Here is a 26,186-nt window from a genome sequence, read left to right as displayed (position 1 = left end):
ATCCATCCTATTCTCCCTCCCCCATCACATCCCACTTCTACAGCTGCCATCTTAAGGTCCTCAACACCACTACAATCTATTGACTTTTGATGACTCTAATCTCTTTGTGTACAACTGCAGCTTTAAACTAGAATCTCTCTAGACCCCCAAAACCATTCCAAATTTTTTCCTTTCAACTCCCAGTTGCATCTGCTTTATAGGGCTACCTAGTATAGAATATACTGGAGGGGCACAGTCAAAGAAACTCCTCAAAAGGAGGAGTTTTCCCTCATTTTAGCACAGAGACCTTCACCCACACAGCCTCAGCTAGGGGAAACATTCAGCTGGAATCTTCAGACAGACATCAAGAAAGGACATGGTAGGGACAAGTCCAAGATTATGATGCAACTCAGAACTGACAGTCTGGCTCTCCACCTCGGCTGTCTGTGGAATACAAGCTGAGCTCAGTACAACTTGAAAAAAAAAAAAAAAACTTCAAAAGTAACAGTGACAGAAAGAGAGATCACTATCAAGAGTTCTAAGAACAGGACAGGATGGTAGCAAAACTATGGAGATTTGAAGGTTTGACAGCTGACTGCAAAATGCCCTTCTTCCTTGTCTAAGAATAGCTGGAAACGATATATCCCCACTCATTACAGCAAGAGATCAAAGACCAGGAAGGGGACATGTGCGTATGGGCATACACTTAACACTGGCTCCTTGGAAGCATACAGCACCCGATGAATCACCGCACAAAGAAGGAAACCAAGGAGGAACACTGGACACACCAAGTGAGCTGGACTGAAAGTCCTGCATAACAGCCTCTCTTCTTGGCAGGCCACAGTTGTTACTGCCTAGCACAGCGATCACATAAATAACTTTTGAAGGAACTTTTATATGCAAAATCTTAAATTTTCCAAAGTCTGAGGATTAAAAAAAAAAGTTCACATATAATGTCACAGGAAAAGCCTGCTAGGACACCTTCCTAAAACTTTAAAATTCTACTTCATCTACAAACACAGAACCTCTTTTCTGGATTAACTCAACATATATTTGCACTTAAATGCTTAAGGTCAAACTTTTGGAGAGTTTTCTCCTCTGGAAAAAGAAAAGATTTATTAATCTGTAACAAGTATTTTAGAAAGACTTTTTCTATTTATCTATTCATCTATATCATCAGCATTTTGAAATAAAAGTAACATCCACTTCCTTGGGCTGCTTCTTAGTATCCTACTCCACTTAGTAAAGTCTATCTTACCCGTTAAAAGCAGGCATAGTGGAACTATCTCAAAAAGAGTTAGTTATATAGCATGGTTGTAACAAAGTATTTCTCATCTTCAGTTGTGTGGTTCAGCTAACATATTATTCAGCTTAAGTTAAAAGAAACAGGGCCGTAGAACCAGAAGGAAAAAAAATCCTCCCTTGACCCTCAAAAAAAAAAGGACAAAGAAAAGAAACAGGGCCCTGTGATAAACAGTCACCACAAGCATATTACAGTTTCTAAAGAGAGACAAAACAAGCATTTTACCGGAGTCCAATGTCAGTGGATTCAGGCTTAAGACTGGACACAAGATGCTCATTCAAGAGTCATTAGGAGTATCACAGGTGAAAAGTACTGTGCCAGAGGCGAGTAATTAACAGTCCCTGCTCTCAAACTGAACATCTCTTGGAAGTGTCAAACATGTAGACAACAACAAATTGTGAATTTTTAAAAAGGCTATGAGAATTTGAGAAAGTAAATCAGAGAGCTAGAAGCTGAGTGGCATGAAATGTACAGACAGCAGAAAAAGACAAAGAATCCCAAATACCTAACCAGCCTCACAAAGAGGCTGGCAGAAAAATTTAATCAAAAGACGACAAACTACCAAAGTCCTTTAAACTCAGTAATTACAAAGAAAACAATCACAAATGAAGATAAACATCTACAAAAAAAGATGTTCACTGGAGGATTATTTAACAAGAGAAAACCTCAAAACCCAAACATCCAGTAACAAGGGAAGAGCCGTGGGATGAAATATCACACCCACTAAAATGATGCTAATGAAAAAAAATTTCATGACTTGAGAAAATGATATAAAGCTTTTTAAAATCATAGTTATACCTACATTATCTCAAGCATGTTAACAGGTATACAAATTTTTTTAAAGATCAAAAATAAATCAAAATGTTAAAGCTATTTCTCAGAGGTAGTGATTCTGTTTCATTTTTACACTGTTCTGTATTTTCCAAAAATTTATACAAGCAGTGTTGCTACATTTTAAATTGGTAGAAAAGTTAGGTAAGTCACTGTATTCTAGGATTCCTCTTTAAAACCATTAATAACTCTTTCCATCTTTTCCGGTAGAGAATCTCCCTCCCCTAAATTCCACAGAACCCACTAATATAAATAGGATAATATTTGTAAACTGCCTGCTAACAGTACCTGGCAGATAGAAAGTAATTACACAAGGTTCATTTTACTCAGTATTTCTAAATCTCTTTATCTAGTCAAAATAACTAGTGTGTTTTAGAGCTGGTCTATTTTTCATGGCACCTTGACAAAAGAACCATGTTTTTTGTTCTTCTCTTCTGAATTCCAACATCTCTTAAGAGATGACTGCTATCTCCCTCTGAGATTCTTCTTTCAAAGGAAGAGCACGAGGAAGAAGTTCTGTCAAATATTAAGTTCTTCAAAGGGAAGACAGGAAATTACTGAAGGGGGTGAAATTTTAAAATATAGTAAATTCTCAAGACACACCTACAAAAGGATACTCCTTAACATATTGTATTAAAGAGTCTTTCACAAGTCAACACTTGATGGGATTGATCTAACACTAAGAGTATATACTGATCTAGATGAAGAAATGGAGAAATCACATACCAGACTCCTATGAGGGACAGGGCTGTATGCAATTCTTTGGAGAAAAAAAATCTTCATATATTCTTATGAGCTGCTTGGGGTGTGTGTGTGGAGTAGTGGTGGTGGTGGTGTGATAGCAAAGGACATCCCAGGGGAAACTCAAGAAACCAAAGATGGCAACCAACTGTTCTATGTAATAAAGAAGTGAAAAATTTGAACTTGCAAAGTGGAGGAAGACGTGTGGGAGAAATTGAGGACCATAAGTGGACTTAAGAGGACTGTCTTCCGTAAACAAGTTTTTAATCAAGTCCACATTGCTCACTTTTGCTTTTGTAAAAATGGATTCTTTTATCCAAAGTACTACTGAATACTGCATCTAAGTTGTACACAGACAAGACTGCACACAGACACAAGAACTGAATGACAGGGGATGTATCTGGCTTATGCATACACACAAACTTACTCCATATATGCATTCATTTTTAGTTTAGTCAAACTTATAAAAGTAAACAGTTTGCAGATACAAATCCATAAGGCTTTAAAAAAAATAGCAGTCTTTTTAGTCCCCTTACCACACTTTCCATTCAGAGGCAATGAGAAACAGGGGCCTCTCATTTTAGTACCTATTTTTACAATATTATTTGCAGTGCTCCTACTTGCTTTAAGTTTTTGTTGAAAGATTTGAGATATATATATATATATATATATATATATATATATATATATGTATCATTCTTTCCCCTCACCCCCAACACAAACGCTTCCCAAAGTACTTTTTATGTAGAGTATATAAAGAAACTACAATTTAATAATCAACAGCCTAATGAAAATTGAACAAAATATCTGAGCAGACACTATATGCTATTGGACACCAAGATGTCCATCAATGGGCAAATGGATAAACAGACTGTGGTATATTCATGCAATGATACACTGATAAGCAATAACAAGAACTGATCTATTAAATTTATGCAGCATAAATTTCAAATAATTATGCTGAATGAAAGCTGGACAAAAAGAGAACTCATAACTTATGATTCTATGTACCTAAAACTCTAGGAAGTTCAAATTACTTTATAATGACAGGAAGCAGATTAGTGGTTGCTTGAGGGAAGGAGATGGGAGAGAAGGGAGGGAAGAGGATTACAGAAAGGCACAAGGAAATTTCTAGGGAGATGGCTGTGTTCATGAACGTGATTATGGTGAGTTTCACTGCAGCATACATACATCAAAACTCAAGTTTTTCACTTTAAATACGTGCAGTGTATTATATGTCAATTATGCTTTAATAAGGCTGTAACAATTTTTTTTAATTATGAGAGAAAAAAATAGGACACAAATAAGCTGAAGAGGATTCTAGACTCACAAGTAGGGCTTTCTGACTAGAGTCCACTGTCAGGTGATCAGACTGGGACACTCTCTTTGGACATCCCCTCCGGCAAACAGTGTCAGAATCTTTAGGTCCTTTCCCTTGAGCTGGTCAGAGTCCTCAGAGGAGACACTTCAACTCCGGCCAGCATCCTGAAAGTGAGGTGAGGGAAGGCAGCTGGGGGTCTGAACATAAACACTGTAAACTCACACTCACTCTCATTTTCATATACTGTGGCAGAGAGCAGAGTCAAATGCCAGCAAAATGCCACTTCTTTAACTGGAAGTCTTAAACACATTTATTGAAAAGCTGAATTATCTTCCTGAATGAAACAGCGTATCACCAATGAAACATGAAAAGATAAACTAGTTAGTTAAAAGGCAAAATTAGAAGGGAAGCCTAAATGATAAATTAAATGGTTGATAATTTGGGGTGAGGTGTGGGGAGAAGGCAACCCACTATGGACATACATATTGTCTTAGAAGTCAAAACTTCCAAGAAAGAAAATTAATAAAACTCCCTGATTCTATATTTTGTACTTTTGGGGGAGGTAACAAAGAAACCAAGGGATTTACCCAAGGTCACATGGCTTTTTAGTGGCAAAATTTATATCTGGAGAGGTCTCAAGACAACATCAGAGTAAAAACCAAAATCGGAAGTTTTAGGTCTAGTCACACACAGGAATACCATCAAGATATACAGGCTCTGAGAAAGGCAGGCATTCCTAGCAAAAGGCACGAAGCAGCGAGAGGGTGCAGAGGCAAAAGAGAATCAGGTAAGTCCCAGTGTTCAATAACATATATAAAAATATTGGAGTTCAAGCTTAAAGGCAGATGAATTTAAACTTTACCCTAAATCCACTCTGCATGCGGAGAAGGGTTGATTGGTTGATGGATGTTTGTTTTTCTGATACCTGACATTCAGAGTCTGATGCTGGAGATCTCCTTTTCCTGGACTTTGCCATCCACTCTTTCCCATCTCACTGACTGACCTTCCTTGTTTTCGGCCCTCTATCTGCCTTTTAACTCAGTAGTTGTCCACCATAGTATTAGTTGTCAAGAGTAGCCAAAGAAAAGGACCTGAAGTTTGTGACTCACTTTTTAAACAAACAAACAGCAGTTAAAGCATCACTCACTTGATTTGGGGCATAAACAGAGAAAAAGACAGAATTATAGCAAAGGAACTGAAAATGTTTCATAACTCCAGGTATAAGCAAGGGAGCATGGACTATATGCCAGTGTCACCCATGTGTGTCCCAAGAAGAAAAGATCATCCTCTAACCCATCTCATTTTTGCTGGATCCAATGATTTCTGCCTTCACAGATTTTTTTTCTTTTCACTACCAAAACCATTCTACACTTCTCTTTTGATCAACATTTAAGTCCTTCTATAATATCTTAGCAACAATTAGGTCTATAAAATATAACAGGGTTGGGAGACTACTCAAGAGCGACGCACCTGTGCGCTTTTGGCTGTGCTGATCACTGGGGAGTAATCTCTGGAGGGCAACTTCTTTTGAGCATACTGATATGTAACAGTTTGCATCCTAAATCTACAGGAAGCATTAATTGCTCAAATGTCTGAAATTATGACTCCATGAGCATTTCAACAGAAATGATACAAGTACAGGCTTTCCTTTCTTGACCTAAGTAAAGCAGTTAGAGGAATAACCACATTGCTATGCTTCAAACTTTCACGAAAACCATACACCTAAACCCATTCCTGATGCCTACCATGATCCTGTTGGTCATGAGCCAACTGTTCACGCTCATCTCATGGAAAAGAACTCTCAGAAAAATCAGAACCTGCAGCAAACAGACATTTAAAAACCTGGCTCCAACCATTTTCCTGTTGATAAACAGTAACTACAAGGGTATCATATTTTAAATTTTAGATCAGAATATACGCTTTAAATTATGGCATTTTACATTATACACAGTATGATAATGAATCTTATGATAATGATAAGATACGTAACACACGTATCTTGAGAACATCAATCCTGATGAAAAGAAAAGATGTCACAAGCTAGAGGAAAAGTGAAACTTGTCATTTTAAGATAAAAATTATAGCTACTATAATGACTAATTACAAGAAAATGTTTACATATTTAACTGTTTATCGTCCCCTCCTCAAATTAGTTTTCCCTTAGTATTGAAAAAGAAGGTATTCCTTGACCCAATTTAATCCTGGGCCTGGTTAGAAAAAAACTTAAAACAGGAGATGTGGGTTCTTTTACAAATGGTTCCCACTTTTACGTTATCTGTCCTTTTTCCTGCTACTTAAAAAACTAAAAATAAATTCCATAAAACTAGATTTTTAACTACAGCTCATCTTTTCCTTCCCACAGGACTACTTAGTAAAATCCTCTGCACTCAATAAAGAAATATGGTTATACATGGTTTGTATAAACCACACATAAATATGGTTTTGTGTCAGACTGATAACGACACCCATCTCCTCTTCTGGGCACACACTGGTCCATGTTCCCAGCCTCCTGTGCAGCTAAATGTGGCCATCAGAAAAGGAGTGATATGACCACATCCAGGCCTGCCCTATTAAAAACTCCCAGGGGAGAAATCCCATGCTCTTCCACTGCAGACTTGGAAACCATGTATTAATGATGATGGAGCCACAAAATGGAAGAAACCTGGGTCTCAGCATCTCCACCTGGAAGAGCATCTCAGGAACACCATTTTGGACTCACATGCGTGAGGATTAGAAGTGTATTATGAAGTGGGAAGTAAGTGGGTTCTGTTTGCTTGTCCAAAGTTCTTTCAAAGTAACTTAAGTGGTTGATGTTTACCGTGTGAAGAATTTTTTTTTAGTTAAGGAAGTAAGTTTTTTGGTTCTAAGGTGCCATCTCTTAAAAATGCAGGAAAAGAAAAATAAACTAGAAAAAATGAAGAGCGCAATTAATCAAGATGTTACTGTTTACCAACTTTCTCTTTTAAGAATTCTGAGGTAGATAAATAAAGCCCTTCTCATATGAAAAAAAAAGTGTATCATGTAAGCTACTGAAAATGCAGGGCTTCTCCATTAACTCTCCTAGCACACAGCTTTATCAACATACTCCAGTTACTACTGCAGAACGGCCAGACTGCTGTTTATCTTACCTTTTTCAAAGACTCCTTCTGCTTCCAGCACAGAGACGGTGAGGCTGGCTGACATCTTGACCAGCTCCACCTTCACAGTGACCTGTGAGGGGCTGTGTTCCAGAAGCTCCACCCCAATAGTCACATTTCTTCCAGGCCTGACGATCCCTGGGGCTGTCACCAGAAACTTGGGCCTAAAGGAGGGGAAAACAAAGTTTCTTAGCCACACATCTCTGTTCTTTCAAGATCCTCAGCTTTCATAGATAGTGGGACAGTCTCCCTGTGCTGTGCCAACTGCAACCATTCCAATTACTGTTGCCCCACTGCTCCACTTAGCAACGGCACTGACACGCTATTATGACAGTAACACCCATAATCAATTTTTATCCAGCTTTATTGATGTAATTGACATACAGCACCATGTAAGTTTAAAGTGTACAGAGAAGGATATGACTTACATAATATCATGATTATCCTAAGTTTAACGAATATCCATAATCTCATTTAGATACAAAATCAAAGAAATAGAAAAAGTAGTTTTTCCTTATGATCAAAACTCTAAGGATTTACTCTTAACTTTTATATATGACATACAGCTGTGTTAGTTGTATTTATCATGCTGTACGTTCTCATAATCAATTTTAATGTAGTAATTCACGCACCACTAGAGGATGGCCTGTGTTATAATTTCCGTTTTATAAACTACAAACAGCACAGGACAGCTTACCCTGGGACACGCAGAAGTTACTGCCAAATATTAAGCCTCTAAACTCCTTTACAGAAGATCTCATCCCAGTGTGACTTTTTTTTTCTTGGCTTAAACGCGCACACACATTTTGCCTGTTTCTTATTCAAATCTTCATGCTTTGGCATCTACTCAAGAAAACACCATTTAACCAACACCACTGATTAAAGTATACCATCTGAAATTCAACTATCCTTGGTGACTTTACCAGGCACGGAGCATAAGAACTGCTAAAACAGCACTTTCTCTGCCAGAGCTAGGGGTCAGGGCTCAAGAGCAAAAGCCTTTGCGGAGGTGGGGGGCCGGGGGGGTGCAGGGGCTTTCTATTACTTGGGTGTCTCGCGAGTTACCTTCCTACAAAGTCTGTACCTGAACCCATGCTTCAGTCACCTCGGCCGCACCTTGCCAATGCCAAAGTCGGGATATCTCGTTTAGGGGGGAAAAAAGTCTTCCAAAGAAAAAGGCACATTATTCGGGAGGAAGAAGTTGAGAAAAATGCAGAGGCAACATGGACTAAAAGTATAACAACCGTCTTTAGAAAGCAGTTATGGGCAGAGACCTTTCAGCAACCTCCTGGGTGGAGAAAGTAACTGTCCCATGGGACACCGAGATCAAGAGACAGACGATCAAACCTCCTGGCCAGGGTCTGGCTAGGGATCACCTCCTGTGCCCCCAACCCCATGTGCTCCTACCCGAGGGTGGCGGCCAGCTCTGAGCTCCATAAGCAGAAGAGGTGGGGCAGAGGTCACCATCCAGGGGCCCGGCATCTCGGCAGCCTGTGCCCAGGGACTGTGGGCTCCCGAGGAAATTTGCAGGCACTAAGGGACGTGGCCTCCAACCTCCTCTGAAATTTCCCCCAACTCTGGAGTTTAGCAATCTGCACTGGGCACGCCCCAGAGCCCAGCAGAGGGAAGGATCTAAATTGAGCTGGAATTTGGTAGCTCCATCCCTCCCAGCCCATCATAATGGTGCTCCTTGCTGCCCTGGCAAACATCTCAAACCCGGGGCAGGCCGAGTGTGGTCAGCCCAACCTGGCTCTGGCCCCAGCATCCCTGCTCCCTGAGGAGAACACACGGCGCCCTGGCCCACGGAGCTTCTGGGGCTGTTCACATTAACGCTCCACCAGCGGTGCCCAGTGTGTACAAACAGGCCCATCCTTGAGTGGAGAAATTCATAGCAGTTATGTGAGGTGGAAAAAAATCAGTCATTGTCCTCCAGACTATGAGTAAGAATTTTAGAGAAAAGGTGAGTGTGCGTACACGCTCACTCACACACACAGGTAGTTGTTTAATGTATATGAATAGGCACAAAAACCACTTTTTTCCTTGAAACAAAAGTAAGGTCTATATCCAAGAAAATGTGGTTTCTCAGCTTTAAAAAGAAAAGGGAGAAAAGAATTCTGGCACACGTGGAAGTCAGGTGTCGCCCCTTGGATCTCTGAGAAACAACTATGGGGGAAGACACTCCGTACTCTGGGCTGTCTCTAAGCACATCTGCTACAGGAAGAATTCATCAGCACTGCAAGGCTTGGAGCAATTTGTATCAATCCTGTTAGGACAAGCGTGGCTCTCCTGTCCCCAGGAGGGCCAGTGGCCCAGGGTGCCCGGCAGTGGCTGGCCCCAGCTCCTGCAGTCTGGCTTGTGTGCAGCTCCTTTTCAGCTCCTTGGCACTGTCACCATCTTTAGATGACTCAGGTTCCACCAGGACTACACCATAAAAGCCGGGAACTGCCAAAAACTGTCAGAAACCAGGCACATTCAGTCCCTGACAACGTAACATTTCTAATTTTCATGGAGAAAAGGTTTAGAAGGTGACATTTTGATACGGGGCAAAATGCAAAAGGGAAAGAGGTCAGCAAAGAGTCGTCTCAGTGGCAGAGCTACGGACTAAATGGGGGGGAAGCAGCACCTAGACACGCTGTGGTTTTGGCGTCCAGGAACTGCCTTCCTTCCTTTCCTGTGCCACCCTTCCTCACCCTGCTGAGCAGCCTGCAGGGGTCCCTGTGTCCTCCTGTCTCCTGCACGCACCTATTTTAGTGGCCGCCTTCCTGTGTAGGCAGGGCTCGGGTAAAGTCAAAGAGCAGGAGTGGGCACAGGACCTTGGTACAGACCCTGTCCCTGACACAGCTGTTACTGCTGGCCTGGCCTCCTCACCGCTGTTGTTCAAGGTCCAGCGTGGGCTGTGTCAGGGGCTAAATCAGCGCTTCTCAAGCTCTGTGTTGTGTGCATGAGAATCAGTGAAATGCAGATGCGGATCCAGCAGGTCTGGAGGAGGGACTGAAGTTCTGCTTTGTTTCCGTGTACAGTGGGCCGCAGAGGGTCTAGAGGCGATTTGGGGGGCACTCTGATGAGAACAGAAGTTGGACTTGAAGTTTTACTTCATAAGATGGATTGGTAAATCCAGGCATATTCTAGACGAAGGCAAATATAAGAGGGACTCCCAAAGATGGCTGATAATGCTGCATTCCAAAGAGACTTCTAGAAAGGTTTACAAAATCCTATTCCTTTTATACAATTCAATCTAGGTAGATTTTAAATTGATGCAACCTCTTTGTTTATGCTTTCCTTGTCACAACACACATGGAAAACTTAACCACACAAAAGTTTAGCTATGTTTAGAATTTAGAATTTGCACAGAGACGACACTATGACCTGCCAGGAACAGAGAAGCTACTCAACAAAACTGGTTGAAAGGATTAATTAAAAAATGTTCTTCTCAGAGTTGGGGTTTTTTTTTAATTAATTAAGAAAAACTGAAATTTGTCTGAGAGCAACAATAAGAAATGGGGTTAAATAAGTTATGGTACACCTAAGTAAAAGAACACTGTGAAGTAATTAAAAAGTATGTTCTTGAATTAGGGCTATTTAATTATCTAGACATAAATATTCTTGATGTGCTTGCTCTTTGGAGGAGTCTTTTACAAAACAATTTAAATGTGATTCCATTTTTGTAAAAAAATAAAGTGTGCTTATGTGTATATATACATTATAGACAACATACATTGAAGAAAGGCTTGAAGGGTGCTCACCAAAATGTTATTGGTATCTGGATAATTACCTGGCTCTGCCAAGTTTTCCACAATGAATATACATACTTTAAGAAGAAAACAAACAAAAATGATAGGTTTAATGAGTAGTCTTTAAGGGAGCATCTTAGAAACTCTTTGGAATAAATTTCATGAATTTTGATACAAAAAGTATATATGTGTTCCTGCCAAGAAAACTGAATGGCCTTTGGCATAAGAACCCCATACTGTTCCCACGTCCTTTCTGACATGACTTTAGGGTGTGATTCAATGAGAAAAGCAGAACCACGAGGAGACAGATCCTGCGCAACTGTGGGAGCTGGTGGAGTAGCCACGGCCTCTGTGTCAGTGCGAAGCCTAAGTCACTCTAGACAGCCAGAGGAGAAAGCTGCCTGTGCACCAGAACACGGAGAGGTGAGGGTGAAGCAGAACCCATGCTTCTGTTACCACTTCCAATGCTGACATCATGGGATGTCACGCAGGAGAAGCTGACTGCACATGCACTGGGCCCGGGATTCAAAAGAGCTCCAGGAGGAGATCCTCTGAAGACTGGAGGAGCTATGGGCCCCGTTGCTGCCCTACGCCCACCAAGTCAGCTAGCACATCAGTGACAGTCTAGGCGAGTGGCCCACCTGCCTAGCATCCTGCACCGAGCTTCAGAGGGTGAAAGATATGGCTTCTGCTTCACTGCTGGCTTCTACAGTGGTTACACTTCCTTTTTTATCCAGTTTTTTCTTTTCCCTAGAGTTTTTAAATTTCCTTCCCTTCACTGCACACTTTTACATTATTATAGTCTTGATTTTCTCCCCCCATTTTCCATCACATTAATCTACTCTATTAAGATCCTTTTTTCCCCCTTGAGACCTTGCTCCTGGTGTTCTTCCTTTTGGAACTTCTCTCTTCACTACTCTCTGGGATTATAAGTTTTTCCTGAATCTTACATCTTCCTATTTTGTGGCTTATTCTATTGGTTTGTTAAATATGTTCTCTCTTAAAGTAACTTCCTGAAAAGAGTTCGTTGAAGGCAACATTTCTGAGCCATTCCATTTCTTACTTGATAATGTAGTTGGACACAGAATTATAACCCAATCCAAAAATGGGCAGAAAACCTAAACAAGCAATTCTCCACTGAAGACATGTAACTGGCCAACAGGCACATGAAAAAATGCTCAGTATCACTAATTATCGGAGAAATGCACATCAAAACTATACCTCACACCAGTCAGGATGGCCTTCATCAAAAAGTCCATGAGCAACAAATCCTAGAGAGGAGAAAAGGGAACCGTGCTATGCTGCTGGTGGGAATGTATTTTGATGCAGCCATTATGGAAAACAGTATGGAGAGTCCTCAAAAAACTAAAAATAGACTTAGCATATGCTCCAGCAATCCCACTCCTAGACATATATCCAGAGAGAACTCTTAAGTCAAAAATATACGTGCACTCCAATGTTCACAGCAGCACTATTTACAATAGCCAAGACATAGAAACAACCTAATAATCCATCAACAGATGACTAGATGAAGAAATTGTGGTACATTTTTACAATGGAATACTACTCAGCCATAAAAATAAAATGCCATTTGTTGCAACATGGATGTACCTGGAGACTATTAAAGTAACCCAGAAAGAGAAAGAAAAATGCCTTATGAATATCACTCATATGTGGAATCTATAAAAAGAAAAAAAGAGTACACTAATGAACTCATCTACAAAACAGAAAGAGTAAAAAAAGACCTATGGTTACTGGGGGAAAAGGGGTGGGAAGGGATATATTTGGGAGTTTGAGATTTGCAAATGTTAGCCACTATATATAAAAATAGATGTAAAAAATTCTGTATAGCACAGGAAACTATATTCAATACCTTGTAATAACATTTAACAAAGAAGAATATGAAAACAAATATATGTATGTATATGCGTAACTAAAACATTGTGCTGTACACCAGAAACTGACACATTGTAACTGCTATACTTCAATTTTAAAAAGTCAGAAATAACAGAAAAATAATAAAATGATCAGATTCAATATTTTGAAATCTTCTGTAATTTTTTACTAGTGATTAGTGAATGAGTGTAATAGCATACTTTGCCTTGGATAGAATTCAGTTCCCCAAGGGCTGATTGATTGATTGACTCATTTTCTTTTGGAATTTCAACACTCCTCTATTAAGCCATGTGTATCACTGAAATATAATGGTCTATATAACTTTAAATCTGTTCCATGAACACAGCTTCAACAATCATTTGACATACTTTAGGTGCTATGCTAAAAGCAAATAATCTAACAATAGCTTTAACAAAACAAAACTAATTTTGTTCAACTCAAAAAAAAAGTGTAAGATTCTGGTCAGTTGTATTCTATTTTTTTGACGGGGTAAAAAATTATTGGATTCCCTGTCCTCTGAGCATCTGGAGTATCCCTGTTACAATCAAATAATACAAAATGTTATTGTTGGGGGAGGATATAGCTCAGGGGTAGAGTGAGCGCCTGCCTAGCATGCACGAGGTCTTGGGTCCAATCCCCAGTACCTCTGTTAAAAAACAAACAAACTTAGTTATATCCTCCCTCTAAGTATTATTGTTAAACATTTAATTACATAAGGAAAAAATGTTGACTTCATCATAACCAAGAGGACTACTAGCTTTGGTTACTATTAGATTCAACTATCATTCTTTACCAACTTTCCTGGGTAGCTACTAAAAGCCTGGCACTATTCTAGGCACTGGGGATACAATGAACAAATAAATAGTAGTTTTTAATATTCCAGAGACTTGCACTCTGCAATGGGAAACAGACAAACACACACACACAAAGAAAGATATAAATGTGGTAAATGCTATGAAGGAGACAGAAAGGCTCTGCCACAGGTTAGTCTCTGAAAGTTAAATTATAAGATTCTAAAACCTAAAAGTAAAAAAATTCACGAAGAGTTACATCAAGATGACATGGATCCTACAACAGACCTTTGCTCATGCACAAGAAAGCTACAGACATTGTGAAAACAGATCGATCTTTCATTGTCAAAGCTACTGGATGGCATCACTTAGCAATAGAGTGGCCTCAAAAGATAATTAACCTCACAGCTCCAGAGTTCAAAAGCATGTAAATGCATTACCAAAAAAAAAAAAATCTAAGAGGCATCTAAGTAGACACAACAACTAAACGTAATGTGGTATACCTAACTGAATGGTGAAATAAGAAAAGATAAAAACTAAAGAAATCTGAATAAACTATAGGCCATATTATAGTTAGTAATGTATCAATATCAGTTTAAAGTACCATACTAACGTAAGATGGTAATAACAAGGGAACACGGTGAAGATACATGGGAACCCTCTGCATGATCTTAATTTTTCTGTAAATCTAAGACCGTTCTGAAAAAATCAAATCTTAAAAAAAAAAAAACCACTAAGATGGTTTCAGGAATTACAGTGGAAGCGGGGGAAGTTAGTAAAGACTTAAAGAAATGAAAAGCCATAAAACTATGCAATGTGAATTAGAACATAAATACTGAAGACATTCAAAGGAAACATGCAAATACTTAAGTAATCGTGTATTCATACTAAAATCTTCCTAGGACAGAGATTAATGGATTTTTCATGCACACTAAACAGCTCTGCATCACAACATAAGGCAGGCAGTAACATCCCTAGACGACACAACAAGCACTTCAAACCATACTTAACAATAATGACCAAAAGGCTGTATCTTATGTATGGCAATGTCTTGAAGTTGTCATAAAATATCTGAACAAGGATCCACTTTATAAATCTTACTAAGTTACTGAAAAAACAAGTTCATATTTACTTCTGGAAAAATAGGCAAAGAGGAGACTTGGTTAAAAGGCAGGGAGGAAAAATTATGTATGAATGGAGAAAAATGATTTCTCAGGTCTAACTGGAAGCGATTTTGCAACTACTATTAACCTACTTTTAAAGCCATATAAATTAGTTCAAGGTGGTAATAAAAGCTCTGGATTTCTATTAGCTACCTTCTTTCCAGTCAAAAGAAATAAATGTCTTACAACCTAACCTAAAACACCTAGCAGGCAACTCAGTGTCTGATGACTCTGGAAGAACTAATACCTCAATGTCTCAACTTTAAAGACAGGAAAAGTGTGAGAAAAACAACAGAGGATGATCATCTCTAAATTATACAGTGTGAAGTTTGCTTAATACAGCATAAAAGCACAACTATCACAAGAAATATTTAGAGACAGCCATCACGAAATTAGAATGTTAGACCTCATATAGAATACAGCGACAGCAGAAGCCTGAGAGATAAACGGCATAAAAACTTCACTCATCAGATACTATGAAATATTAACCAAAAAGAATCATTTAGCCAAAATGGCACAACATTTAAATCTAATTTAGATAAATAAATGATAAATCAATTCCTTCTCTAATACTCCCTAATTCCAAAGGAAATCCTACAAAACAAAGATGTTCGTTCTGCCTTTTCTCTCAGGAATCCTGACTATATCACTGGAAAAGTCAAGAAACGGAGTAATTCCCATTTCCCCAGTAATCCCTGCCGTCTGCACCGCGAGGAGAATCATAGACACAGCTTCATGTTGGAAAGAGAAAAATGAGATGACATGTGAAAAATTCCAAGTCAAAGCATCACGATACAGTATCTGGCAGAGACTGGAAAACCTTCAACACTGCCAAACGAACTGTCGGGGATGAAAGTCAAGACAAGAAAACCAGGTTTTCCAACAAGCCGCAGCCTAACCCAAGGGCCACAAATCGCCACTGCCGCCGCCACTCCCTCACTCCCCGACCGCTCCGTCCTCCAGTCACCTCCGAAAATATATCCCCTGGAACCCAGAGCAAGCCCCTACCCAGGGGAAAACCACCCGAGAATGTCCCAGGACCCCATTTCCCGCCTTCCGTAAGGCCCGCACTTGTCCGGGCCCAGCCTCAGGGGAAAGCGACGCCTGGATCCCACCCTCCCCGCGCCAGGTTGAAGGGGGCCGGTCCCCCGAGTGGGGCTTCCCGGTGGCCTCGCAGAGCTGACGCACCGGAAGCGGAGCGGGAACAAGGGTGCGGCTCCAAGAAGGGCGCCGGGGTCGGGGAGACGCCGGAGACAGGGAGGAAAGGGATGGACGGGCGGGGTGAGGACCGGGAGGGCAGGTCGACGGGAGCGGGCGGCGTCGGGGACGGAAGGGTCACATCAGCCCGACGCACCGGGGCGCCCGGAGGACCCGGGGGCTGAGACGGGGCGGCGAGCACGGACAAGGGCCGGGGATGGGGCGGAGCGCGGGCGCGGGCGCGAGGCCAGCAGGGAGGCTCCGCGGACGGCGGGGCCGCACGCGCGGCGCAGCCGGGCGGCCGCAGCCGGGGGCCAGGAGAGGGGCGCCGCACTCACCGCTCTGCTCCCCCACGAGCTCCAGCTCGGACGTCCTCCGCGGAGACCCGGATCCTCCGCCCGCGGACACGGTGGAGCCGGACAAGCGGCCGCCGCCGCCGCCGCCGCCGCCGCCGCCCAGAGACCTCCCGGACCGACGCCGCTCCGACCGGCGGACGCAGAGGCCAGAGGAAGGGCGGGCGCGGGGCTCTGTGGGCCCCCGCGGGCTGCGGCGGAGCGAGGCTGGAGCGCGGGGCTCCGCTCCACCGACGGGCCGCCTCCGCTCGGGGCCGCCCAGCACCCGCAGCTAGAAAGGAAGGGCGGGCGGTGTGGGAAGCAGCTGGGGGTGTGCTCGGCAGTCTCAAGGCTGCCGTCGTTCCCTTCTCAGCTCCGGGCAGGAGCCCAGAGGAGCCGCAGACGCGTCTGGGACCTCACACGCCGCGCCTCAGCGCCTCAGCCGCCGCCGCCCGATCTGCTGAAAGCCCCAAACGCCGGCGCGGCGCCGGGAGAGCCCGGGCGCGAGCCCGCCGCCGCCGCCCCGCCCCCAGCCCCGCGTGCGCGCGTGCGCGCCACAGCCAGCGCCCGCCTGGGTTAGTCCGCTCTCCCCGCTGCACCTGCAGCGGGAACCAGAGCCCGTTAGGTTTCCACTCACCTCCGGTAGAAGCAGACGGTTGGGTTTTTTGTTCGGTTTGGTTTTTACACATAAAGACAATCAGCCAGTTGACCTAACACACTTGCTGCCACGTGTTTATTTTTTATGTAGATAAGAAAAAAGTGACAATTTCTTTGACAGTATGATTCCATAAAGATGCTTGTCTTTTTGTATTTAAAACTATTCGAACAAATTATTTCTGAGCTGCAGTGTTTTAAAGAAGCTATTCTCAGACTTTTTTTAATTGAAGTAGTCAGTTACAACGTGTCAACTTCTGGTGTACAGCACAATGTCCTAGTCATACTTATACATACATATATGCATTTTTGTATTCATTTTCTTTAAAGGTTATTGTAAGATTGAACGTAGTTGCCTGTGCTATACATATGAAATTTTTTCAATGTTTTTACACATAATGGTTAATATTTGCAAATCCCAAATTTATCCCTTCCCACCTCCTTTCCCTGGTAACCGTAAGATTAGAAAATAGAAGGCAAGACATGCAGTTGTGTGTTGATCTCCTTAATGCCTGCTGATAGAAATTTTATTTTTTTCTTAGATGCAATACTTAGTTTATTTTCATAATTTTAAAATACAGTATTGAAGTAACAGGCTATAAAGTATTTCTGAATATATTAATTCCCCATAAATTTAGATGTAAGTATTCTGTTAATTTCCAAATAATTTGTCATTTTGGATTTGATTTTCAATTTGACCCAGGAATCATCTAAAAGAGAGTTTCTTAAGTTTAACTATTTATATTTTAATTTTTAATGTTTTATTCATTGCACATTCTTACTTTATCACACTAGGATCAAAATATGGGATGAGTAAAATATCTTTCCTCCACTCCCAAATGTATCAAGTTTTTGCCTATGGCTACAGAAATAACTTTTTAATAAACGTTCTGTAGACACAAGAGAAAAATGTGCATTTTCTGTTTACAGAGTAGAAAAGCACTATATTATTACCACCGTATATCATTGTTTACTTTGTCAAATTATGAAAAAAAATTAAAATCCCCTAATATGGTTATAGATTAATCATATTTTCCTGTAGTTCTTTTTATTTTTTGCCTTAAAATTTCCATAGCTATGGTGGCCAGTGTACAAAGGATATGTGTGTAATAGTGTCCTTGTGAATTGTACTCTTTATCTATAAAAGTATCTTTTTTTCTTATTTAATAATTTTGGTCTCGGGTTCCATTTAAGCTAATGTTAATATCCCCACTTCTGCTTTCCTTTTATTTGCTCATGCTTGGCATGTCCTTGTCCATTTCTTCACCTTCAATGTTTTTAGTTGTTTTCATTTGGTTTTAGCTGTGTTCCCAACAAATAGCTTAAAATTGGATTTTTGGTTTTTTAACCAATCTAAGTCTGTCATTTGAAAAGTGATCTCAATAAATTCACTTCTATTGTGATAAGACTATATTTGGTTTACTTCCATCATATCTGTTTTCTCTTAATTACACTAATTGTCACTGCATTTATTTTTATTCATTGCTTCTTTGCTAGATTGATAAAGTTTAAAATTCTATTTTTTCTAATAATTAAGTTTTTATCCCACATATGTTTCCCTGATAATTATCTTTCCATTTCTAAAACATTGAGTCCATATATTTCCATTAAAAAAATAAAATGATGCCATCCCACCATCCAGCCATTTCCCTTTGGTCTACTGTGGGGGGCACAGAGCTGTGGATGGTAAAATTTCTCATTTTTATGTACCACATTATGTCTTCTACCACATCTTATTTCTAAGCAGTTTTCCTCTTTTTCCCCCAAGAGTACCTGTCTGAGGAATTACTGAATTATTACAATAATAATTGTGTAAACCGTCTGTGAATGAAAGCCAGTCACGACTGGTAGAAAAATATTTGTACTGAGAAGGAAAAACCAAAGTTGATTTGGTTTTGCTCCTACAGCAGTTGGCAAAGCTTTTCTGGGTCTATTTCAACTTCTGTGGAGAAAGCCAAAGCAACACAGATCTCCTATACGCCCCGAAAACAAGGGACAGCTGCTAGCTCACCCCAAGGCCCTTCCTCTTCGCTGTGTTTGGGGGCGCTGTGTCTGCAGGGAAGTCTGAAAGAACAGACAGGTGGGTAGGCAGGACCCTGAAAGAAACGCACCACTGGAGGGGGTGGCAGACACTTGGAAGAGTAGAAAGAAACTGAGCAGGCAAAACATTTTTGTCCAACCAAAGATTTTCTAGGGTTCTAGGCTAATAACCTTAATCGTCAGCAAGTAATAAAAGTCACTTCAAAATAGGCACCAATATAAACGTGTAGCTAGAGGGCAAACAGGGGTGAGATGACCACTTGTGACACACTCCTCACCCAGAAGGGAGATTTACCCCATCATTGACTCCAGCACTTCTCCATGGAAGGTACTTCGGGGGGAAACAACAGTAAGTTGGTGCTTTAAAAAGAGGCCAAAACAAAAGCAGAGAGAGAATGGGCACGTCTTTAACGGGATCAGGACTGAAACCTCTCACTTGGCTTTGCCTCTAACACATATTCAAGCATCACAGTCCAAGGGCTTCTATGGAATGTTCTTTAAAAAATGCAATTAAAAGTTTGAAAGAAAGAAAAAATCCAAAGCCAAAGGATCATAAATCAGCCATTAATCACTGAATATTCAATTTCCCAAATTGTGGTATGTGTTTGGTTGCATACAGGTTGGAGACAGCCTGACAGAGGGGTGCTTCCAACAGTCCAACAGTCTAACTGGAGAACCAAGACTAACGGAGTTGTCTGGAGGAGAGGGGCCGACAGGGTCTGGAGTCAGCCATCCTCAGGGCCGGGTGAGACGCCAGGTGTTGGGGAAGGAGCGGGAGTGTAGACGGAAGTGCCTGCACTGCGTGCATCCTGGAAGGTGGTGACAGAGGAGGGTTACCCTGGCCTGATGGTGGGGAATCGAGGCAGTGAACAGTCCCAGGCTGGATGGCCTTTTGAGCCGACCGCAGTATGACGAATTAGAGAACACCTGTTGAAGGCTTGGCAGTAGGAAGCCAGTAAGTTTTTTTAAAAAAAGTTAATACTTAAGAGGAGACAAGATGAAATGGGAAGGGAAGACCAGATATAGAGTGAATGTAGCAGCTGCTGCAATGGTCATGGTGATGGGAACCTCGAAGGCCAGGGTGGAGCCGGAGACTGAGAGGATGGAGCCCGCACGATGCTGACAACGAAAACACGGTCAGAACCCGGGCACTGGCACGGCCTGCAGGGGGGTGGGGTCAGTCAGGGTGACCAGCTTCACTGACTGAAGATCACAGGAGCTCTGAGAGCAGCTGCCTCCCTGCCTGTGGTACCCCTCCCCACCTCCATCCCAGCCTTGGAATGAACTGAGGGGGCCCACCTGGCCCCGGCTAAACCACTGGATTATCCACATCGAGAACGTTCCTACAACCCAGGGACTGAATGGTCAAGTGGGGTGGGCCTCAGACCTCTCAGCCAGGTAGAGCCAGGACCAGCCAAAGTCACAGGAGAGTAAAACTAAGAGCCTGGCAATTTAGTCAGACTGGGGGATGACATACAGGCAAAGCCCTGTGTTCCCAGACAGAAACAGCACAACTGCCCGGCAGCACCCAGCCCCGTGAATCCAGCCACAGGCCCTGCTAGCAGCTGGGCTCTGGAAGAGCCAGGCGTCTCCACAACACATCCCCCCTCCCCTTGAGCCCCTTGCAGGGGAGCCACACTCTCCTTCACTAAGAAGAGCTACTGTCAATAAGCTGCCAGGGCTCTAGCTGAGGTCATCGCCCCCTCCTCCACCTGTCATCCTCTCTTCTGAGCCACTACCTGGGCAGTTTCCATCAAAATACTCAGGACACCTAGGGCAGTCTACCCAAGCAATAGAAAGAAAAGCAAGAATAAGCAAATGGGACCTAATTAAACTTACATGCTTTTGCACAGCAAAGGAAACCATAAGCAAAACACAACCACCACCTACGGAATGGGAGAAAATTTTTGCCAAAGATGAAACTGACAAAGGCTTGATCTCCAGAATACATAAGCAGCTCATACAACTTAATAAGAAAAAAACAAACAACCCAATCCAAAAATGGGCAGAAGACCTAAACAAACAGTTCTCCACAGAAGACATTCAAATGGCCAATAGGGCACATGAAGAAAATGCTCAGCATCACTCATTGTCAGAGAAATGCAGATCAAAACCACAATGCGATATCGCCTTACACCAGCCAGGATGGCCATCACTGAGACGTCTACAAGTGACAGATGCTGAAGAGGGTGTGGAGAAAAGGGAACCCTCCAGCAGTGTGGGTGGGAGGGTAGACTGGTGCAGCCACGATGGAGGACAGTATGGAGGTTCCTCAAAAACATGAAAATAAACCTACCATGTGATCCAGCAATCCCACTCCGGGGAACATCCGGAGAAACAGAAAATGCAAAAAGACACGTGCACCCCAGTGTTCACACCAGCACTCTTTACGACAGCCAAGACATGGAAACAACCCAGATGTCCATCAACAGATGCCTAGATAAAGAAGATGTAGTACATCTATACAATGGAACAGTACTCAGCCATAAAACAAGAATAAAATAATGCCACTTGCAGCAACACGGATGGACCTGAAGATTGTCATTCTAAGTGAAGTGGGCCGGAGAGAGGAAGAAAAATGCCACATGGTATCATTTCTATGAGGAATCAAAAAAATAGTAACAGTAATAATAAGGTCACAAATGGACTAATTTTCATTTTGATTTCTTCAATGTGTGTAAGCACATCTGACTGTCCTCCATGATCGTATTACCGCGTTCTGTTGATTCTCATTTTGTAGTTGGCTTTAGTCCCTCGATAACTATCTAAGTTTAAAAACCTAATCTCTTCCTAGAAATGGTAAGTAGTACATTTACGGAAACTAAAAAAAAGTGCAGTACACTGTATATACGTATCTACGTGCAATATAACGTGTATGTGCGGTCGAACTGTAATAATTTTACCTAGCAAAACTGGAAAAGGAGGGGAAAATAAAAACAGACGCACGGATCAAGGAAACAGAATAGAGTCCAGAGAGAAACCCCACAAACTTCTGGTCAATTAATCTTCGACAAAGGAGGCAGGAACAACATACAGTGGAGGAAAGACAGTCTCTTTAGCAAATGACGCAGGGGAAACTGGACAGCTGCATGGAAATCAATGAAGTTAGGAGACTCCCTCACACCGTGCACAAAAATACATTCAAAATCGCTTAAGGACTTAAACATAAGACGAGACACTACACGCCTCTCAGAAGAACACACAGGCAAAACATCTGACACACACGTCAGCAACGCTCTCCTCGGGCAGTGTACCCCAGCAAACAGACATGAAGGCACAAATACACAAACAAATGGGACCAAACTGAATTTATCAGCTTTCTGCACAGCAAAGGAAACCATAAGCAACACAAAAGGACAACCTATGAGAGGGGAGAAAATATTCGCAAAAGATGAGACTGACAAGGGGTTAATCTCAAGAATATATTAACAGCTCATACAACTGAATAACCAAAAACCAACCCAATCCAGAAATGGTCAGAACTAAACACGCCTTCCTCCAAAGAAGACATACAAATGATCAACAGGCATATGAAAAAAATCCTCAGTATCACTCATTATCAGAGACATGCAAGTCCAAACTACAATGAGGTATCACCTCACACCAGTCAGAAAGGCCTTCATTCAAAAGTCCACAAGGGAGAAATGCTGGAGAGGCTGCGGAGAAAAGGAAGCCGCCTACACCGCTGGTGGGAAAGGAGTTTGGTGCAGCCACTGTGGCAAACAGTAGCGACATTCCTCAAAAGACTAAAAAGACACTCGTCAAAAGCTTTTGATCTCGGGGGGGGGCAGGCCAACAAGCTCCCAAAGGCCCAAGCCTCGCCCATTATTCTACCCCAGGCCGCCTGTGCCCAGGACGGTCTGGGGCAGCATCCGCTCCCAGGGCAGGTCCACCTACTGCCGGAAGGCCACGGCCTGAGGGCCAGCCCGGCGCCCTCCCAGCTCCTGGAGCTGTTCCCACTTCCCCAAACCCGCATACGAGCGGCGGCGAAGACGCGGGGTTCAGGGAATACTAAGGTGGCGGGGAGGGGGCACCGCAACCGGGGCGGCGGGCCCGGGACCCGCCTCAGGGTCCTGACGGGCCGCGCAGCTGGGATCTCACCTCCGCACCCCTCCCTCCCTGTGCGCCTCCCCAGCTGCACAGCCCCGGCCTCTCCCACCGACTCCTCGACCTGCGCGCCCCCACCAGCGCCCCCTTACCTGCTCGGCGATGGCAGCAGAAGCGACAGCAAGCGGCAGCCCAGACCCCAGGCCGCGTTCCTCCTCCGGGAGCTGGTCCAGGAGCACCCGGCTCCCGCCCAGCGTCCGCGCGCTCTGGGCGCGCTCCCGCGTCCGCGCCTCTCCTCCTCCCCCTCCCGCCCGCAGCGCGGACCCTCGGCTTGGGGCTCCTGCACTAGGGTCGCTGCGACTGGGGCCGGGCTGCGGGGCGGCCGGGCAGCGGGCCCACCCCAAGGCGTGGGCCGGCCGGGTCCCCACCCCGCCACCGACCAGGTCCAGGCCACACACCCCAGCCCCACTCCCCCTGCTCGCCGCCCGCCACCCAGTCACTGCCTCTCCACCCTACCCCCCCACCCCCACCCGCCAGGCCCAGTGCCCTACCTGACCCCCAAGACAAGGCTCCTTCTCCTCACGTTTAAGTACCTGCCCCCAGACTCGGCCCCACTAGGTCCTAAGCTACAGCCCTCAAAAACCAAGTTGACCCCTCATGCCTCACCCCACGTCCCCCCACCATCCAGAGATGGACCCCTCCCCCCTCATCCCGGGGTTACCCCCCTACCCCTCAGCAGGGTACTCCAACTCCAAGGAGCCCTAGCCAAGGCTGGCCCCCTCATCCCTCAGCCTGCCCCCTTCACCGCACAATCCGCCCATACCCAGAGTGCACGGCTACCTCAGCTGAACCCTCACCCCTCACCTTGCCTCACCTTGCGGGGGGCGGGGCGGTCCAGGCTCCCATCACCATGGTGACAGCCACCAGACAGGGATCCAGGGCAGAGTGCAGGCCGGCAGGGTTGGAGGCAGTTCCACTTCCCGCCTGGGTGCCCTGCCCCGCTGTGCCCAGGGCCTCCATCTGAGGCGACGGGTCAGGGTGGTCCCGGGCTGCACACTGCTCGCTTGCTCGCCAATGGGCTTTGGATGGTCGATGGCGCTGCCAGAGGGGAGGGTGCAGCCAAGCCCCGGGATGGACAGCAGGCAGCCACGGAGGCCGTGAGGGGGGTGCCCTGGCAGAGTCTTGCTCCCATCTATCCCACGGCCTGGCCTGGGGGCAGCCTTGCTGCCCCAGCTTCCTGGAAAGCGCTTTTCCCTGTCAGTCTGCTCCTGACAGGCAGGCGGGGTGCAATCACCTCAGCAGGCGGCTGCTGTGGCGAGAGGGCAGGATTGGGGCTGCCCCTGCTAGAGCAGGGATTTTCTTCCATTTCCCGATGTCGCTGCCCCTATCCAGCACACTCACTGCACCGCTGCCCGCCTCTCAGGAGCAGGCTGACTGAGGACAAGCCTCCAGCGAACCTGGGGCAGCAGAGGCCGCCCCCGGGCCAGGCCGCGGGGGAGACGGGAGCAAACCCACAGGCTGGCACAGGGCAGCCCCCCTTCTCCCGCCGCCTCAGCTGCCACCTCTGCCATCTTCCCCGCTCCCTGACCGAACCGCGCAGGCTTCCAGGAAGGAGGCTGACCTACACGTGTCAGTCCTGCAAACCTGGGGCGGCAGAGGCCGCCCCCAAGCCAGGCCACTGGGGACATGGGAGTACACACAAGGGCTTGCACAGGACAGCTCCACTCCCGCCACCGCTGCCCCTGCCCCCTGACCGCACCATGCCAGCCTCCTGGGAGCAGACTGACCTAAAGACGTGGGTGCGGTGAACCTGGGGCGGCAGAGGCCACCCCCAGGTCAGGCCACGGGGCAGATGGGAGCAAATGACTGGCTCCCGAGGGGCAGCCCCCTTTCCCCGCTTCCGCTGATGATGATGCCACCGCCGACGCCCCCACCACCGCCCCCGCACCCAGACAGCAAGCGTCTGCCTCCCAGGGACAGGCTGACCACCAGACGTGCACCCTGCGAACATGGGGAAGCAGAGGCCGTCCCAGTCCAGGCCGCGGAGGAATACCGAACACATCCAGGGGCTCGCACGGGGAAGCCCCCATCCCACCGCGGCCACCGCCGGGACCCGCGACAGCAACGCACCCGCCTGAGGGCCAGTCGGAGGTGCTCCCTGGCCATCCAGAGCCCTCTCACCTCCCGGAGCTGCACCTGCTTTTCCACCCCCGGGTATAAGAGGCAACGAAGACGCGGCGTTCAGGGGCTACTAATGTGGGGAGGCGGGGTACACTACGAACCAGGGCGGCGAACCCGGACCCGACTCAGGGCCCTAACGGGACGCGCGGCCGGGACCTCACCCACGCACCCCTCCCTCCCTGTGCGCCTCCCCAGCTGCACAGCCCCGGCCTCACCGGCCGGCTCCTCGACCTGCGCGCCCCCACCAGCGCCCCCTTACCTGCTCGGCGACGGCAGCAGAAGCGACAGCAACCGGCGGCCCAAACTCCAGGCCGCGTTCCTCCTCCGGGAGCTGGTCCAGGAGCGCCCGACTCTCGCCTAGCTGCTTCACGCTCTGGGCAGATTTCGGCGTCTGCGCGTCTGCGCGTCTGCGCGTGCGCGTGCGCACGCCCCTCCTCCTCCCGCCCGCAGTGCGGCGCTGGGGCGGGGTCTCCTGCTGTACAGCTCTTGGACAGTGGGGCTGGGCGGGGCTGGGCGGGGCTGGGCGGGGCTGGGCGGGGCCGGGCGGGGGGGCGGGATGCCCCCCCTGGCCGCCCCCCTGCCCATCCCTCCAGATCTCCATCCCCAATGCCCCCACCCCACCACCAATCGGGTCCACACTCAACCACAACCACCACTTGCCCCGGGCGGGGCCACAGCCGTCGGCCCCACTCCCCTCGGCCCCACTCCCCTCGGCCCCACTTCTGCTCTCCTCCCTCTCCCCGTTACTGCCCCCCAAACCCTGGCCAGGCCCAGTCTCCGACTGAACCTCCAAGATGGGGCTCCCTCTCCTCACACCAATAAGCAAGCACAGGGTCTCCCTG

General features: G+C 45.4%; 1 protein-coding gene across 17 annotated transcripts in view; it reads right to left on the bottom strand.

Annotated features, from left to right (window-relative positions):
• The window catches only part of LOC141575745 (ankyrin repeat domain-containing protein 26-like), a 166,353-nt gene extending 140,607 nt beyond the window's left edge, over positions 1–25,746 (bottom strand). For 16 of the 17 annotated variants that reach the window (XM_074355873.1, XM_074355877.1, XM_074355874.1 and 13 more), the window contains exons 1-2: positions 25,604–25,746; positions 7,304–7,476 (exon numbers count right to left, since the gene is read on the bottom strand). The gene's annotated coding sequence lies outside the window, so the exon portion shown is untranslated. Of the gene's footprint in view, positions 1–7,303; positions 7,477–16,428; positions 16,889–25,603 lie in introns of those variants that run through there. The other variant, XM_074355889.1, reaches the window with a different exon arrangement.
• Positions 25,747–26,186: the final 440 nt, after the last annotated feature.

Source organism: Camelus bactrianus, chromosome 32, assembly GCF_048773025.1.
Source record: "Camelus bactrianus isolate YW-2024 breed Bactrian camel chromosome 32, ASM4877302v1, whole genome shotgun sequence".
Classification (NCBI taxonomy): domain Eukaryota; kingdom Metazoa; phylum Chordata; class Mammalia; order Artiodactyla; family Camelidae; genus Camelus; species Camelus bactrianus.
Note: the sequence above shows the minus strand (reverse complement) of the source record. Positions and strands in the feature narration are given on the sequence as shown.